This window comes from Clarias gariepinus, chromosome 11, assembly GCF_024256425.1.
Source record: "Clarias gariepinus isolate MV-2021 ecotype Netherlands chromosome 11, CGAR_prim_01v2, whole genome shotgun sequence".
Taxonomy (NCBI): Eukaryota; Metazoa; Chordata; class Actinopteri; order Siluriformes; family Clariidae; genus Clarias; species Clarias gariepinus.
Genome location: NC_071110.1, coordinates 11,895,926 through 11,914,173, shown reverse-complemented (window position 1 = coordinate 11,914,173; position 18,248 = coordinate 11,895,926).

Genomic DNA, 18,248 nt, shown 5'->3' with positions numbered 1-18,248 from the left:
ATGTTTAAAGTTTTATCTTCACTGTGTTGCTGTTGCTTTAAATGTTGTGAGCCACTATTTCATTGCTTACCTGAACTGAACCCACAACTGCCCGAAGCAGGTTACCTTTGGAGGATGTGTTGCTATAGCAATACAACTTGCTTGAAGGTCTGTCACCAGAGTGACATTGATAAGTCCCAAGGTTAGCTCTTAAAGAAATAAATCCCACATCATAGCATACCCTCAGGAGCTGTTCTAAGTTTACTAACAATGAGTCTGACAAACATCCATCTAGCCTCCAAAAGCTGCCCTGCTCCATTCAGTGCCTTCGAGATGCATAAGAACAAAAAGTGTCACTTTCTGTCATTGGGTTTATAAGTTTCGCAAGGTTTGCATGAGCCGCATGACATCGCGGTGAATGGACAGACCTAGCAATCATAGCAGAAATCAGAGGTATTTTGGAGATGGTTATTATGGGAAAAGATGTTGTATATGGGAGGCTGTGTTCTCATTGCATTGAGGCCAGCCCTGAGGGACCCACTGAACAGCTCGCCTATGTGCGACTCCTGGTATATGGCAGGCTATGAATTACATTACATCTTCAAAATAGGCCCCAGAGCTGAAGTAGCACTACATCTTCAATTTCAAGACACTGGGAGAAAAAGAGTGCAGTGAAAAAGCGAGGTAGAGAGAGAGTGTGAGCGAGAGAGAGAGAGAGAGAGAGAGAGAAGGCCGAGAGGAAAAAGAAAGCAGATTCAATCTTCAAGCACCTTACAAATGTTTGCGTCAGTTTTCTTGTTTAAAGGAGAAGCCACTGAGAGGAGACGGCAAGAGGAGAAGTAATGTCCACGTCTAGTTTCTCCCTTTCTCCCTTTTCTCCCCCCAAACTGTAGTGAAAAGATTAAATTGTTTACGAGCTCGGAGGCTGGCTGGCTAGAGAGGATGAGCCGAGAGCGACAGAGATAGACATTCTAATTCGTAGCTGTACTTAGCGCCCCGGTCCCTCTGTGCAACCACTAATTCTTTTATCTGGCTTCAACACTCCGGGCTGCAGCCACATTCAGAATAAGAAAAACTAAGTGAAAGAGGCAAAAATGACTGTTTTATACGCTATACAACTGATAAAAAAATCTCTACTTGAATACTTAATTCCTCCCCCACCTTCTTTTTTTTTCTTTTTCGCCTTGCCTTCTTTCTTTTTCCCCTTCCCTCATCTCACAAAGAGGACGAGTGACTGTAGTGTTTAACCCTTTATCTAGACTGAGCAGAAAGACATTTGCTGCATCTTTCCCCTCAGATTTCTCTCTTGGTGTGGTGTGTCTGTGCACATGCAGGCATGCATCTTGTGTGCGTCTAGGTGTGTATGTGCGTGTGATAGGAGTATAGACTTGGGGTTAGGAATAGTGATGGGGTTTGCTTGCTGGTTGTGGTTATGGTGTTGGTGACGGTGAAGGGATTGAGGAAGGCGGTTAGATGGTGGTGGGGAGGAGAGTCTGGGAAGGGGTTCGAAAATACAGCATGGAGAAGAATTACTGTTATCTACGAGGCAGAAGAGGAAGCGGCGAGATAAGAAACTGCAGCAGCTGGGACAGAATCAGGCGTGCAAGAAGTCATGTTTCGAGGGGGCCTCCGTTGTAAATTCACCTCGTATTCAGAGCGAACCGTCTTTGCTTGTCTGTCACTTGGGTGCTCAGGAGTTTTTTTTTTTTTTTCTTCTTCTTCTTCTTTTTTTTTTCTCACACCCCCTTTTGCTCTCCCCATCCCTTTTTTTCCTGAGGTCTGCTCCCCCGATAGAGGTATTGTGTGGACTCCACTGTATAGAAAGCTCATCAGCGCTGGTTGCCTTTTGGGTGTTATCGGCTGGTAAGGTAACTGCGCGCTTATAGACTGCACGCAGATAATAGTGGCAGAATAAAGAAGATAAAGGGGGAGCTCTTCTCATTAACGGCTATCTCAGCCACTGCAGACATTGCCAGTATTGAGTGCTTAGTATGCTGAGCATAAATTAAAAAACGGATGAGGAATAAAAAAGGGGAGGAGGACTGAAATGAGTGAAGGAAGGAGGGGAGGCCATCGTGGAAGGCGAGAGAGCGGGAGGGACCTCAGGCACGGACGCTTTGAGTGATTTATGCAAACCATAAAAAAAAAAAAAATACAAAATTCTTACCAGCTTACCTTCTAGGGACTTCAGAGCCTTTTCAGAAGATGTGACACAATGGCCATTTCCTGCACACAGCCTTCTTATGCTCCTCTCCAGGATAGACTCTGGTACGCAAAGAAAACCTTACAAGCCTTATTATGCATATTTCTGTTTGGTTGGGTGGTTGAGTAAGCTATGATGGTGTGCTCTTATCTGCATATCCCAGAGGAAGAATCGATGAGAATTATTACAGGCACAATACTGCCCCCACTGTCTGCATCACACAGGGCTTCAAGTCCATGGGAATAACACTTTCGCATTTAATATTATGATGATGTCTACTTTGACTGTAGTTTTGAAAAGCTAGAGAACTACATCTGTTTTCTCTGGGTTGTCACCAGTTAACTCATCCTACTGTCTTTGCATCAGTACGATGCACACACAAGTCACACACAATTTCCTGCTGGCAGCTTAGAGCCTTTTTCTGAAGTGTGTTCAGCTGATATACTTTATTTACACTCACACTTTGTGAAAAAAATGGAAAGCGCTAAAGAAAACAATGGATCATTTTCCAACTGACCTATGACAGTAGGAACGTCCTCCCTTGTGCAAGTGTGTTTTGTATGTGTGTGTTTTGTTCGGCTCTACAGATGACCATTAAGCTGTAAATAAAGCCCCCTCCTTTCTCTCTCTCTCTCTCTCTCTCTCTCTCTCTCTCTCTCCCAACCTGCCAGTGTGGAGACACAATCCCAGCCTGCTCAGGCAGACATGTTCCTGATAAACCGCTGCTCTCTTGCAAGCTTTACAATGGAGCCCGGATTCATTTGCATGACACAATTGGCTTGCCGTGCTGATGTGTTGCGGCTAGACAAGTGTAGCATTACAGGGAACAAGTTACCATGGGGAAGGTTAATATAGACAATAAGGGAAGCAGATAATGTGAATTGGGTCCCTGTTTTTCAAACCTCTTATCTGGGAGGCGAGAAAAATCGGCCTGCTTTGAATACGGGCAGCCATTTTAAAGGGCCAGGACAGACAGGGGTGCCAAGCTGTGACAAGCTTTTACTGTTATAATTCATTCACTCCAGTTTAGATATGCAGTGTTATCTCATGAAATAAGTATTTTCGCAATGTTCTCTACAAAACTGCACTGAACTTTTAAATGTAGATAAATCTCTTTATGTTTGTAGTCCTATATCTGTTTTACTGTATATTGCAAGATTTAAATAAAATATAATTAAGGTGTTTCGGTATAAAAGCTCAATAATGTTCATCAGATTAGTAGCGTAAAACATGACATTTTAGGGAGTATTATGGGATTATTATCTAGAAGTAAGAACAGTACTCACTCTGGTGTTTTTATAGTATTTTATTGCATTTAACTTAGAAAGTCCTTTTAACAATGTATACAGCTTTTTCACGATTTCAGCAAATGAGCACGCCACAGATTTGTTAGATTATTAACCATTACTTTTCCCCAATTAGAAACTATAAAGTCCAAAGGTACTGTACTGTACAGGGTTGTGGGAAGACCACAGCCTATCAACAGAAGACTTCTGTCATGAGACAGGATACACCTTAGCCAGGGTCCCAATCCAACGGCCAATTTACGACCAATTTGAGAACACCAATTAGCCTACTCTTCATGAGTTTGGACTGTAAAAGGAAGAAGTTTGTTTTTGTACAAAGTAAAACTATAATTACTGTACGTCACTTCCTCTTTTAAGCCCGAGTGCGTATGCGAGTCTCGCCTTCCATGCTCGGGAATGCATGAATCCTTCCCCAGTCCACCTCTGCAATCGGTCGAGGGATTGGTTTTCGAGCTCGGAAAGATTGCATGCTCACAGACAAAAATCAACTGGTCCTGGGGCCAAGTGTGCTCGGAAATGGTTCCCAGACCCCATTGAGAAAATGCCCTATAGTACCCCAAAGGAAACTCGCCAAGCCTGGGGAGAACATGTAAACTTCACAGACCTGATAATCAAACCTTCGACCCTGGAGCTGTGAGGCCACAGTGCTGGTTTTATCATATGGCTTATTATTTTTCATCAGCTCCTGGATGATGGTTTGTACTGCATGCTCTGGTTCTCATCAAGCACTTTTGTGGTGTTCAGACCACTGTGATATAAAATTAGTTTTTTGTGTGCTGTTTGTCAATGTAAAGAGAAAAAAGTTGGAAGCCTTTTGCTTTTAGCACATGCTCCCATCCACACAGCAGGTAAAGGCTCAATTACCATCCTTCAGCAGACCCCTAACAAGGCGACAAAAGGCCCTAATTTTTAATTGAATATTTAGGCTGCTGAGGAGCAGGGCAGAGGAGGGAGAGGCCGGCAGTCCGGGCCGAGCCTCCCACCGTGGCTTCCAGATGGGCTGGCCTGCCAAGGAGGTTGTTAAGAGCCAGGATTGAGTACCTTATGTGGTGAATTAAGTTTAAACCCTGGGGTGTCTGGGTTCTACAGAGAGAGAGAAACAGTGAGAGAGAGAAAGAGAGAGAGAGAGAAAGAGAGAGAGAGAGAGAGAGAGAGAGAGAGCTCTAAATCTAGGCAGATATGCTCCCTTGTCAGGAGCACCCCCCCGCCCCCCCCAATCTTCGTGACATTTAAGCCATTCATTAATTAGAGGGCTGTGTGATGAGTTTTCTCTGTTGCTCAAGAAAATAAATAAATAAATAAAAAATGGGACATCACCCCCCAATCTTGGCTCATTTGAGGAAGCAGTCATTAGATTTTTTTTTTAATGGCATATTACGGCACTGTGGCATTACATGGCATCAGGAGTTATCAAAAATGGAAATGTGCTTTGGGCGATTTTTCCATCTCTTTATTCCTTTCTGCCTTTTCATTTATATTTCCATCAGATTTCACATGTTAGCCTTTTAGAGCCAGTGAAATGATCAGGAATTTAAAAGTGGCCAGATCATGTGTTTTCAAAGAACATGTTGCATTTTTACATACTGTATGCATTGACACACATCAAGCTTGACTCTCACTGTTCACAATCAAATTTATTAGAACTGATATGAAAACTCCATGCACTCAGATTTTATGAACATTCCGACAATACTTCCTTGTGTATTTGTGTAAACACGTGTAGACTTTTTGCTCTAGTGTGTGGGTCAGCCCATTTTATTTGTGGGTGTGTGTTTGTGAAGGAATGGATGACCGAAAAAAGGGATACATTTCCTCTTGGGGATGACACCCCATTTGTTTTCATTTTGCAGATGGCCGTCTATGCCAGATTACATGGCTTGCCTCCCTACAGGCCCCACGCTCTCGCCCGTCTGCACTCCGCCTCTCTTAATGCACCTCCCATTATTCCCTAATGGATCAGGGACAAAAACAATGACCTACTAAAGACCAAACAGAGAATTCACCTGTGATTTATCTATTTACTATCCTGCTCCCTGCCATAGTCAGGGGCACATATCATCTGTTTTCTTCCCATCACCCCACTGTCTTTCTTGCACTAGAGAAACTGTTTGAGAAACATTTCACAGAACACAAACGGTTTCGGTAAAAAAATTCTGAATATTTTTAATGTCATACAAAAATTACAACATTGCAATTGTTTATATTTTTTCTATATATTATTATTATTATTATTATTATTATTATTATTATTAATGATAATAATAATACCAAATAATAATAATAATAATAATAATAATAATAATACAAAATAATAATAATAATAATAATAATAATAATAATAATAATACCAAATAATAATAATAATAATAATAATAATAATAATAATAATAAATATTATTACTTTAAAAATGTTCATTATAGTGTGTTCTCACTGCTGGAAATGATGAACAGCTGTCATTTCCTTGTAAAGCATGGCCACATGGCTTAAAAAAAGAAGAAAAGAAACAGGACTGAGGTTTAGTAAATGGCTGCTTATTCCTCAACTGGTTGGTATAAAATCAAGTCTGATAAATAGAGCTTTTACCATAATCCAAACACCAGTTTAGCAAGTTTTATAGGCTTGTTAAAGAAGCAAATTGATTGCAGGGTTTTGTGAGCTGCTCATAAAATCTAGATGAAAAACATTATCAAAATAACAAAAGATCAAAATGCAGAATTAAAAAGACACTTATTAGGTAATTGATGTATTTGTTGTGGTGGTGGAATTTCTATCTTTTCATGATAAATTCGATTACTTTTCTTTGAACTTTACATTTTATTTTTTTAATTCTATTTATAGGTGTCATTGTGGTCTCCTACGCAGCACACAGCAGATGTTACACAACAGAAGGGTCTTTAAATGTCTTTTGCATTTGTTACAGACAGTGATAAAAAAACAGAGTAAACCAACTTAATTAGAAGAAAAAAAACTACAGTAGAACTTACATAAAGGGAGTATACTGCATGGAGTGTTCCAACACTGCTAGTAAATAGATCCTTGAAACAAGCTTAAGGGAAGCCACCCACACTACTTGACCAACAAATAACTTAAACTCTATTCTTAATTTTACACAAAACCAAATGCATTATTTAGCCCACATTATTTGATGTTTTCTTTCCTGCTTCAGCCAATGTGGCACTGGCAGAGATTGCCTTGTTAAAGATTAATAAGACTGCCGTGTGATCATTTTAAGGTTAGGAGTGGTGAAGATTTGGTCTGGTAACATGCAGTGTGTGTGTGTGTGTGTGTGTGTGTGTGTGTGTGTGTGTGTAGTCTGACTTATGCCCCGGTATTGATCGCTCTGGCCATGCAGGTGTCTGCCCTGAATGCTGTTGTGCACTGAGGCGTACAGAGAGGGTGAAAGTGAGGGAAAGAGAGAAAGAGAGAGAGAGAGAGAGAGAGAGAGAGAGAGAGAAGGCCATGGCTGGTAAGACTGATGCTGACATCCTGCTGCAATCCGGTCCTGTCAGCAGAAACAAGTGGAAACGCAGAACCTCAGCATCCTCAGGTATGTGTGTGCATGCGTGTGTACGTGTGTGCGTGTGTGTATGTTTATATATGATGCTGCAACAAGAAATCAAAAAAACATTATACATAATTTTATTCTGTAAAACGTCAGTTATAACCTCGATAAACTATACTTGCATACACTCTTGCTGATTGATAATAAATAAAACATGATGGGGTATGAAAATAAATGGAAATAGGTATAGGTATAGGTATAGGAAAATAATCATTGCCATATGGATGTAATGTAGCCTGACATGTAGAGAAGTTACTCTTAAAACGCTGAGATTTTTCTGGATTATTATTACATTTTTTAATAAAACCATTTCCAAGTGTTTTATTTCCCTTATAACACAACCTTCTGCCAATGCTACCATTTTCACATTGAAGTTTTTACACATTTGTTGTTACTTTTAATATTGGAGAACATCCACTAAACAAATTACACACAATGTATATAAACATGTATACATGATCCCCAAACCGATACTAACGTTAATTATCAATTATATCTTGGTGACAGGATAATAGCTACCTATCATCTATGTCTGTGGAGGACTAAGACTAGTCCGTCTGGTCCGATACTACAGAAAGAGAATGTACCACAAAAAAGTTGAAAAAAAATCAGTGCTGGTCATTATATAAAGGTATCAGAACATTCAGTGCATCACAGCTTGCTGTTTATGACATGTAACAGGCAATAAGATTGTTTATTCACCCTCCAAATTCCCCAAATCTTGATTTGATTAAGCATCCGTGGAACACACCAGAAAAGCAACTTCCATCCACAGAGCCCACAATCAACAGCAACCAAAAGATCTGCTACTAACACCCAAGTGACAGACAACACAGCAAAATCTTAGAGGACCTCCTCCGCAGTACAAGGGAAACCCACACAATATGGGTCTTAATATTTTGGGTTTAATGTAATGGCTGATTGGGGTGTATGTTGGGCCGTTTTTTTTCCAGGTCCTGTTTTGTCGCTTTTTTGAAGGTCATACAAAATGTAATTTCTCATTATACTGGAAAGACAAACTTCTTTCTGTGTGAGTTTTGAGTGCAAATCACACACATATACACACACACTAATGGAACCACTGCCTTGTCAGAAAACTTCTTAAACAAGGAACCTCTCTAAAGACACTCACGCACACACACTAATGAAATCACCGGTCTAAAGTAAAAATAAAACAAATTAACCTGCACTTTATTTTTAAGCAGGATCCTGACAAAGCAGTGTTTCCGTTAGTGTGTGTATGTGTGTAGGTGTGTGTGTCTGTGTGAAGGTGAAAGGAGTGACACACACATACACACACCAAGAGGAACACTGCTTTGTCAGGAAACTTTTTTAACAAGGTACCTCTTTAATGACACTTGTGTGCGCGCACACACTAACGGAATCACTGCTTTCTGACAGAGAGAGACTTTACACTTCACGTGCACACATGTGGTCACAATGTAATAATAAACAGTACACACGTGCACGGTGTTGCAATGGGACTGAGCATGAGAGACGATTAACCATAATCCTGTAGCGTGAGAGAGAGAAGACCCATTGGCTCAATTGTGATCATGTGATGCTCGGCAGACAAAGCGCATGCATGCTACTCGTATATCAAGACCTTGCTCGTTTATTAAGTTAAAATTTATTTTAAAAATGTTCCTTGTCCTGCAAAACTCTCACATACCAAGTTACTCATAATCCATGGTTCCACTGTATTTACTGTAGGAATTTCCAGACAGTTCTAACAAAATAGAAATCTTTTTCTTGCGGGTACTGCCGTTACACTTGGAGATAATTTCAAATATGTGTGGTTACATCCCTCCATAAAACACTGTTAAAACTGTCAAGATTGGCTTATGTGGTTAAAATACACTAGATGTTCCTGCAACTTTGTTCACATGGAATTTAATTACACACTTATAAGCGCATTTTTAAAAAGTACAACGCCATCTAAAATCTTTACGTGTTACCATGAAGTGTGAGGAAAAAAGGTTTAAGACCGTGTTTATTAACTAGATTTCAATTGTACGCTTATAAGCATATTAATAAATGTTGAATTTTGAGATAGATTTTTTCAATATACAGTAAGAGTGTTTTCCATTTAACATTCAAAGTAGCATATCTCCTCTTTCCCAGATTGTGATGAAACAAAGCCTCTATGTTACCTCAAGCTTGACCAAATACAGCTGTGATTTTTTTTGTTGTTAAAAAGTTTAAAATTTTAAATGTTTAAAAAATTTGTTCAGTAGTTTTTATGTGATGCGTGCACAAACAAACAGACAGACAAAAAAAATCCAAAAACCATCTTGATGTTAATACCATTATTTTTCATCACAAATTGAAGCCTAAACGTGAACATTTTCCTCAATTCCTGTCCAGATTTCATCACTTCCTGCATGTCTTGTTATAGAGAGATAAGGTGATAAATATAAACATTAAATACTGCATATGGTGGTAAGTTTTCGAAGATGAGATGATGACAGAGAAATCAGTTTAGAATGTATTTTTCCAATGATTCTGCAAGCAACATATCACCGTACAAAGTAGATGGATCTGCTTCAAATGTTAAACATGTTGGTGGTTAAATGCAACATTTGGTTTTATTTATACATTATGAATAGTGTTAGTAATCATATGTGAATGATGTTATAAACCACTTTTTAAATTCCCAATTAAACACGGTGAGTGCATGCAGGAGCAGTGCAAAAATATGCTTTCTATTCAGAACAAATCAAAATAATACTTTTTAATCAACCATTCTTTAGACTAATCACCCCTTTTATTTCTCTGTGTAATATTAAGAAGTTCCCTATGAGATCTCCAGGTGATCTCTGCTGTTCTCAGATGTTGCTCATGTTCACTTTGACCCTTTCCCCATCTCGTCAGAGTGGAGTCAGGGCTCCACAACACAGTGCTTATATCTTACCTTGATCTCATAACGGCTCCCTGAGGAGGCATTGTGGTCCTGACTGGTATCGACACCCCACGACCATTGAGAAGTGTCCAGCTTTATGGAATATACATGATGACCTCATCTTGTCTAGCGCTAACCTGCTCTTCTTGCTTTATTGTTGTCAACAGTGATTTATTTAAAACCCCATTCCCAAATGTGCGATTAATACGATTACCGTACGATTCTTCTTTCGGGGGTTATACCCTCAACACCAGTTATTGACTGTTAAACTGTCAGTTAATACAATGCCTTGAGTCCCAAGGACAGGATCTTTCTCGGTTCTGAGTTGGTGATGCGCCTTAAGATTTATGCCATGTCCTCATTTTCTTGTGTTTTTATATGTATGTTGTAAATGTTTTACAGCCAAGGCCTTCCCAATATCACCGCAGGACATATTTGTGACAAAACTTAGTCGAATGCATTCTTTTCTTCTGAAAAGCAGTAAACTTTACATATGGTCTTATTACATCTAAGATACAATATATACAAAAGAAAGAAAAACTGTACATACATTGAGCACACAAACTCAACCTTGTCTCCGGCTCTCCTGTCATTGTAGTTAACCTTAGAGGGCTGGAGCCATTTTATCTCAAATTTATCAGAGTGGAATTGGTCCCAGGTCATTGTCAGGCAGCCATAACCCTTTTGTGCTGGCTCTATTGTGGCTGGAGATAAAGTGTTGAAAGGCAGACATAGCGTGGCTGGCAGCCGCCTCCCCTCTCCAGGCCATAATGTGCTCGAAGATGAGGTGGCCGTGCATTTCTCTCAAGTGTGCAATGCGGGAATGTCGTTTGAAAAACACTCAGTGAAGACTGGTTCCATCATTGCGCTCCGGGATAAAAGGCGTCATTTCAGAGGTTTTCATTGCCCATTTAACTATCCTTGTTCCTTCTTCCTAATATTGCCTGTAAATTACCATTTCAAATCGACGGCCGATTGCTGTGCAGGGCAGACTGTGCTGGAGGCAGACGCCCCTCAGGCTGCGTGCTGTTTAACACATCCCAGCCACGTTTCAAGCAAATTTCCCTGATTAGATTTGTAAATAATAATAATACAAAAAAAAAAAAAAAAACTATATATAACATGGAAAAATTAATCTGTTTTATATTTCTTGGTTACAGTTTTTTTCATGCCGCATATTTGAAAGATTTAGAATGTATTTGTGCCTGCTGCTTTCAACCATTATATGCTTCACTTCATACATCTTTTTGTGCTGCTATAAAACAGGCATTGACTGCCCGTGTAAATTGTGTTCCCCACAATAAATTATATGCATACTTGCAACACAAAAAAAGCATGACTGCTGTCTCCCCCCCCACCCCCCTCCCCTCCCAGGGTATTGGGATACTAATAACTGGACAAGACACACACGAGTGCTTCTTCTATGTTTTTCCATCTCAGCTCGATTTTTGGTGAAAGTGTGATTTTTTTTAAGTATTGCAGCCCAAACCAGCACAGCCTCTCTTCCTTTATCCCAAACTTCTATTTCTGTCATGTTCTTGCTGCAGTGAGCTTCTTGAAAATGCCAGTGACCTACACGTACCCATGGTTCAGTGGCTAATTTCTAGAGCAGTAGTTCTCTCTTTATGTGTTCAAGCCATCTTGCATCCACTGTGTGTGAGGACTAGTTGTGAAATCTAATGTACACTTTATAGACTTAGGGGCCATGTAAGAGTAAGTTGGTGCTTATACAGTAAATGCATTAATCATAGTTGCCAGAAGAGTTCATATAATTAGTGATGAGCCTGTATGTATTTACTGTTTCTGCCCATATCTAACTGTTACTTCGAGGAAATAAAAAGCCTGATTTATTTTTTGGGGTACCTAGACTGACCCTTCATAGGACATTCATAAGCACTGCATAAGTACAAGTACGTCTTATGTCAAAAGTTTAGAATTTGTATCTAGCATATTTTTTCTTGAGCCTCAACCATCATTCTGGGTAAATTTGTAAACCATTGGTATTTTATTATAATGGATGAATTATACAAACTTTGAGAAATCTTGTTAAGGAGCATTAACTAAATTTTCATGCAATTAATCTTACATGTGGACTCCTAAACTATTAAAACATTGAAAATAAATTACCACTTCAGTTAGAGAAAAGGTAGATCATTAATTCATCTCATACACAACATATCAAATTTTAAATAAAATAAAAATTGTTTTAGTTTATTTTATTCATTTAATTTACAAAATATATAAACACCCTGTTAGCTTAGTAGGATTGAAAAGATACAATGTCAAACATATACTTTTTTTCAAAGATCTCATTCAAAGATCAAAGAAAAAACAGCCTTCAACAGTCAACCTATGGTAATAATTAAAAGTGCATCTCATTTCCCTTAAAATACATGGACATCCACAAAGCAAATAAATAAATAAATAAATAAGTAAAGAAATAATTAATCTGCACTGTCATTTTGCAAATCTAATAATAAAAAACATCTATAGTGATATATAATATCTTTAAAAAATGCTTATGAATTTTAGTCTCGATGTTTAAGTGCTCTTTAACAACGTGTTAGAATTGTTTAAATGTAAAACAAAAAATTAAAAGATGTCTGCAATTTAGGTATTATACTACAGTCATTAGCTTTTTTATGACCTCTTTCATACATTGGGAATAATTAGCTCTGCGCACAATAAATACATTTGTGTTGGAAGCATGATAATAATAATCACTGAAGAATTCCAACATGTTTTCCATTTGATTTTTTTAATTCTCCACTTGTTTTTCAGAGAACTGACATTTTTTTTAATATACTTCCATTTTCTTAACCCCAATTACTTGAAAACATTGAGTAAGGAATAAAAAAAAAACAGTCTGTTTTTTTTATTCCTTTTCCAGTTATGATCAAATTTTACAAAAGCGAAGAGAAAATTGAATGTATTCCTGTCATGTCCAGCTATGTTGGCTTTACTAAAAATCAAATATTTATATCCTTTTTTACATTTCCTTACTTATGTACATTTATTCTGACGTATTTAAATATCATGTCATAATGAATTCTAAGTTATTTTAAATTAATGATCATTTTACTTATGTCTTCTTGGTACGCAGATGTTACAGCTGTGTTTGCAGTCGAAGTTTGATTTTGGCTGCACAGAGCCATGCACTGCTGAAGCTTTATATCTCCTAACCCACCAGGACCAGGACAGAGGTTAAAGTTCACCCACCTAGCCAAGCCAAGCCTAGCTCTGCTCTCTCACCCATGCCTCCTTACCAAAGCACCGGCTTGGAAAAGCCAATAAAATTGCAAATTTCTTCGTATTTTCACAATATCCTAAATAAACAGGAGCCAGGCACACATTCTCTCTCCCGGCATCAAATATTAATCTCGATGTAGCTGGAGGAACGTGCGGCAGCGCCAGCCGCTCCCTGGGTAAACAGTGGTGAGATTGCTATTCACCGACTCTCATCCGCCGTGCCGAAGAGCATGACAAATTCTCCTCCTAATTAAGAAGCTCTGTGTGCTCTCCAGCACTGGAAATCAAGCCCACATTCACTCTGCTCCAGTTTAGGATTAGACCCTCAGACTTGCCACATGATGAGCCCTAGCCAAGGTTGTGCATATGCAAAGTGTGTGTGTGTGTGTGTGTGTGTGTGTGTGTGTGACTGCGATTTTGATTTGATGATGTGTCATCTATTGCCACCATTTAGTAAGACAAGTATATTATATAAAATAATAATACAATGCATAAAGTGATGTAAATGATGTCCATGCTAACTTTTGCAATGGGAAATAAGGAGTAGAAAGGTGTTATCTTAAATGGATGGACTGGAACACCTGTCGTGTAGGGCATAAGATCAAGCCTTTAGAACAGAAGCTCAACTTACCCTAGTCCCCCCAACCCCCTCCCCAACCCCCTCTCCTCCCTCTCACTGTCACTCTGGGATAGCAAACTGCATTTTATAGATGTTTTTATAAACTGCATTTTATAGATGTTTGTTTTTCTGTATCAAAATGACAGGTTTACACTGTTCTAGTTGAAAAAAGGTGAAAAGATTTTCCCAGTTACTATAGTTTGAAAGAGAGAGAGAGAGAGAGAGAACAAACTAAGATGTGACTTCTTTAGCCACAAGGGGCAGCAGAGTACATGGCATGAAGAAGTTATCTGTCCAGTTACAGCAATCAAACAAACTAATGAACAAACAAAAAAACCTACCGACTAGTGGACATATTGTACATGTTTAAAAAAAGATTTGTTTGAGAAACTTTTAACACTCAAATAATTCAATCGACTGTAATCTGACAGATAACCCATCACGTATCATATCAACTACTTCTTAAAAAGGGCGGAACTTCATGCGTACCCAGAGCTTTGGCTTTATTTATTTATTTAGTTGTTTGTTTGTTTGTTTGTTTATTTATTTGTTTGTTTGTTGCCGGCACGGTGGCCTAGTGGTTAGTGGTGTGCTTGTTAGTAAACAGTGTTAGAAATCACTTAAATTCGTAGTCTTTAGAATTGAGTTCCTACAGTATAGTTACTAGCTGGCTGATCATTTACCTTGAGTTGAATTGGTTTAATCCAAACTTTAGTAGTAAAGTAAAAAACACACATACACACACACTACAAATAATGTCAGCTTTTCGCTTTAACTTTATTTAAATGGTGTAGATTATGTTTTTTTATGTCTAGTAGATCATCCCAATGCGGCATGGTGGCGTAGTGGTTAGCACTGTTTTCTTGCACCTCCAGGGTCGAGGGTTCAATTCCTCCCGCGGGGTCTGTGTGCATGGAGTTTCCATCTTCTGCCCGTGCTTGGTGGGTTTCGTCCAGGTACAGTACTCTAGTTCCCTCCCACAGTCCAAAGAAATGTGGAGTAGGTTAATTAGCATTCCCAAATTCCCCATAGTGTGTGTGTGTGTGTGCGTGTGCGTGTGCGTGTGTGTGTGTAATTGATTGCTGTCCAGGGTGTATCCTGCCTAATGCCTTGTGTCCCCTGGCCCCTATACAGGATAAGTGGTATAAGGATGAGTAGGTCATCTGTTGACTATAAAATTGTCTGTAGTGTTAGCAAAGTTTAAATACAGTTCGTATGGATTCCAATGATAATATGATACATTGTAAAAAAAAAAAAAACGAAACAAAAAAACATTATGTAATGTCTTGTTGCAAAGTATTACCAAAGTTACTATTTTTCATTACTGTGAAATGGTTTGATAATCTACTAGTGTAGATGTAAATTAAGTCATAATATAAAAAAATACAAATGCATTAAAAACCAAACTACACAGCTATTTCAGTCCTAATTGAAAGTCATCAATGTTTTATATTATATAATTGTCTCAACAGAAACTATTGGAAGGCTGCAAACAACTTTGCTTGAAATGCCACTCTGGACCACGTAGTGTCCCGTAGCTCAGGGGAAGTGTGGATGTGAGTTATACAGTATAAACTGGTCCACTTGTTCAATATCATTTTTAACACTGTGAATTAGCGATAAGGCTCCCAGTCATACACAGTTCAATCAAGTTCAACCAATGAGCCACCACTTTCTGGTGTACTGTCAAGCAGGTCAAATGTCCAGCATTGGTCCTTAAGGTTCAGTTACGTCCCTCGGTAGTTCTGCTTTATCCTTATGGTCCTCTAAGTACAAATACCAATCCTAGTGACAAGCATTTTAACCGTAATAACTCAGCACAATGCCTTTTTCTAATTGTATTTGCCCGTCTAAAATGATTTTCTCAAAATGCTCCGTGTTAAATAAACTCATCCAGTGGGCACATGCGTCCAGTTGGACATTGTAGGTGTTCATTCAGTGCTGGAGATTGTCCTGTGTACTGTTATCTACTGTGTGTAATCTGTCGCACTTCCCTAAACCTGCAGTGAACTGTTGAAAGTGCCAAGATTGTACTTGTGTATTTCTTCTGGACGAGCACATCCCATTCCCCTTTCCCTCTCACAGTGTTCTAGCTCCACACTCAGCCAGTGCCGTAGACTTCTCCTGCAGGTAATTGGGTTCCTTGTCACCCTGCGTATTGGGTGTTTATTGAATTAATTGAATCAGATATCGCTCGCTATCCTGTGCGCCTATTCTCCAGGTGTCTCATGGGTGGCGGGTGTGACATGCCCTTGTTCTTGGGACTCCATGTCATTTTCTAACCTTGTGTTAATGCAGCCATGCCCACGGAGTTACTGACTCGTTCCTCGTGACTTTTCTAATGTGGGTGCGCACACCAGGGTAATAGTCTCTAGTGCTGTCCTTCAGCTTCCCCTATCAGGAGGTGATGGCATGTAGATACGTGAGCTCCATCTATCAGTCATCAGAGATTTTCATTAAGGCTGGAATGAATGTGGAAGGTCGCTGGGCAAAGTGGGAATGAGAGACTTCCTCCGCAGACGTTTCAATTTAATCTTAACCGCACCTGAGTTGCAGAGCTTAATTGCTGTCTTTGTGTTCATGAAGGTTTCTTCATCACACCGTTGGAGATTAAACGAAGACAGTGTAGCACTGGAAACGTCTTTCTTAGTGAGTCATATAGTGTTGATGTTTTGCTTGCTTGTGCCAAATATAGAAGTTAAGTTGTTGCGAATGGCAAGGTTGGGTGATCATGAGTTCAACAACCAGCCTTTTATTTTGTTCCTGATGAGTCTTGTTGTGTTTCCACGACATTGCCCGAGAGCACCTCATTATCTCTTTGCATGCGTCGCTTGACGAGCGGATACACCGTTGCTTCCCTTCCTCCCCAGTTTCTCTTCCTAGTGATCAAAGGCCATCCCTGTGCTCCTCTCACGGTCTCTCGCAGGTACTTTCATGCCACCCCCTGGTCTACACGATTGTCTTACAGGCACATTGAGGACACCCTGCGGGGGCCCCCCCTCCTTCTGCTGATTTACTGGGATTGGCTGCTTCTGTCACAGTGTGTGATTGCGACCTCTGGGTGACCCACTCGGGATATATATCAGTCCAGGTTATCTACATAATGTACGGGAAGACGGTGAGAGAGACAGAGCGAACACTGACAGTCCTTTTCAATAGACAGTGCTCCCTGCTAAATGGCAAGGAAGGAATTTATTTTTTTGCTGATGATGGAAGGTGCTATGTTCTTTGTACAGCACAGGTAGCATAAAGTGGAGCTTTATATCTTCTTATTGTCATCCGTGTATGTGCGCTTGTGCGTGTGTGTGTGTCACAGATGTGCGAAAGCTAGCTCGATAGTGAAGCACCCCCTCAGCTCTGCCATGTGAGTATGCAGCATCTGTATAGCTGAGGTGAATGAAGCCTAAATGACAGATTAGAGTGGCCCATTGATCATCTCCCACCGCACGCGATGCTTAATTCCCCCCATAATGCTCCGTCCGTAATCATCACGACGAGTCTTCGGATTGCACACAAATAAAAAGGCAGCGTAAGAGTAAACAGATGAGCGAACATACCGTCTCGTTTTGTAGAAGTGGGCCATTGTGAGACAGTGCCCATTATTTTTATGATATCGAACGATTAATTATCCAGATGGCAGGAAAAGGAAGCATCAGTCTCAAATCTGCCGCTATGCTTTTATCAGTCTTTTGCCACCACAGTAATACACAGTTGCAGAAGGTAATAAACAGCTGTTGCCTTTTGTACTGGTTTCAGAGGCAGGTATTTTATATAGTTATATCCCTGACCCACTACTCTGCATCTGCTGTAGCAGGCATGAGAGACTGAACATGCTGTTTATAATAAAACACTCAAAATATGGCAAACTGTAACTCAAATCACGAAAGACGTTTAGCTTTCGATTTTAGAAATTGAAAAAAAAAAATTCTGGAGAATCAATAGTGTAACAGATTACATCATTAGCTGTCAAAAACAGTATGCTTTTAATTATTAAAATATTCATGTCGATATTAATAGCTTCTTATTCATGTAGGTAAAATGCATTACTAATTCATTATTATTATTATTATTATTATTATTATTATTATTATTATTTCATTCACACGCATTATTCTATTGCTGCTTGAAATTTTTGTAATAATACACTGGATTGATTTTGTCTTCCAATTATTGCGTGTTTAGTCCTTCCACATGAATATCAATTGAAGACCAGACAGCAGGTTGAAAGTTTCTCTGTCCTGAATGAACTGAAACAACAGTTCTCTTCAGTGTTGATGCTTTTTTTTTTAATGTGTTTTTATTTATTTATTTTTTTTCACTCTTTTTTCCCACTGGAGTGTCTAAGCTGTGTTTCAGATCAGCTCCTCCTTTAAAGCATAATGTGTGTGTCGTTTTGTGGGGGGGTGAGTAGAAATGGTGCATTTGG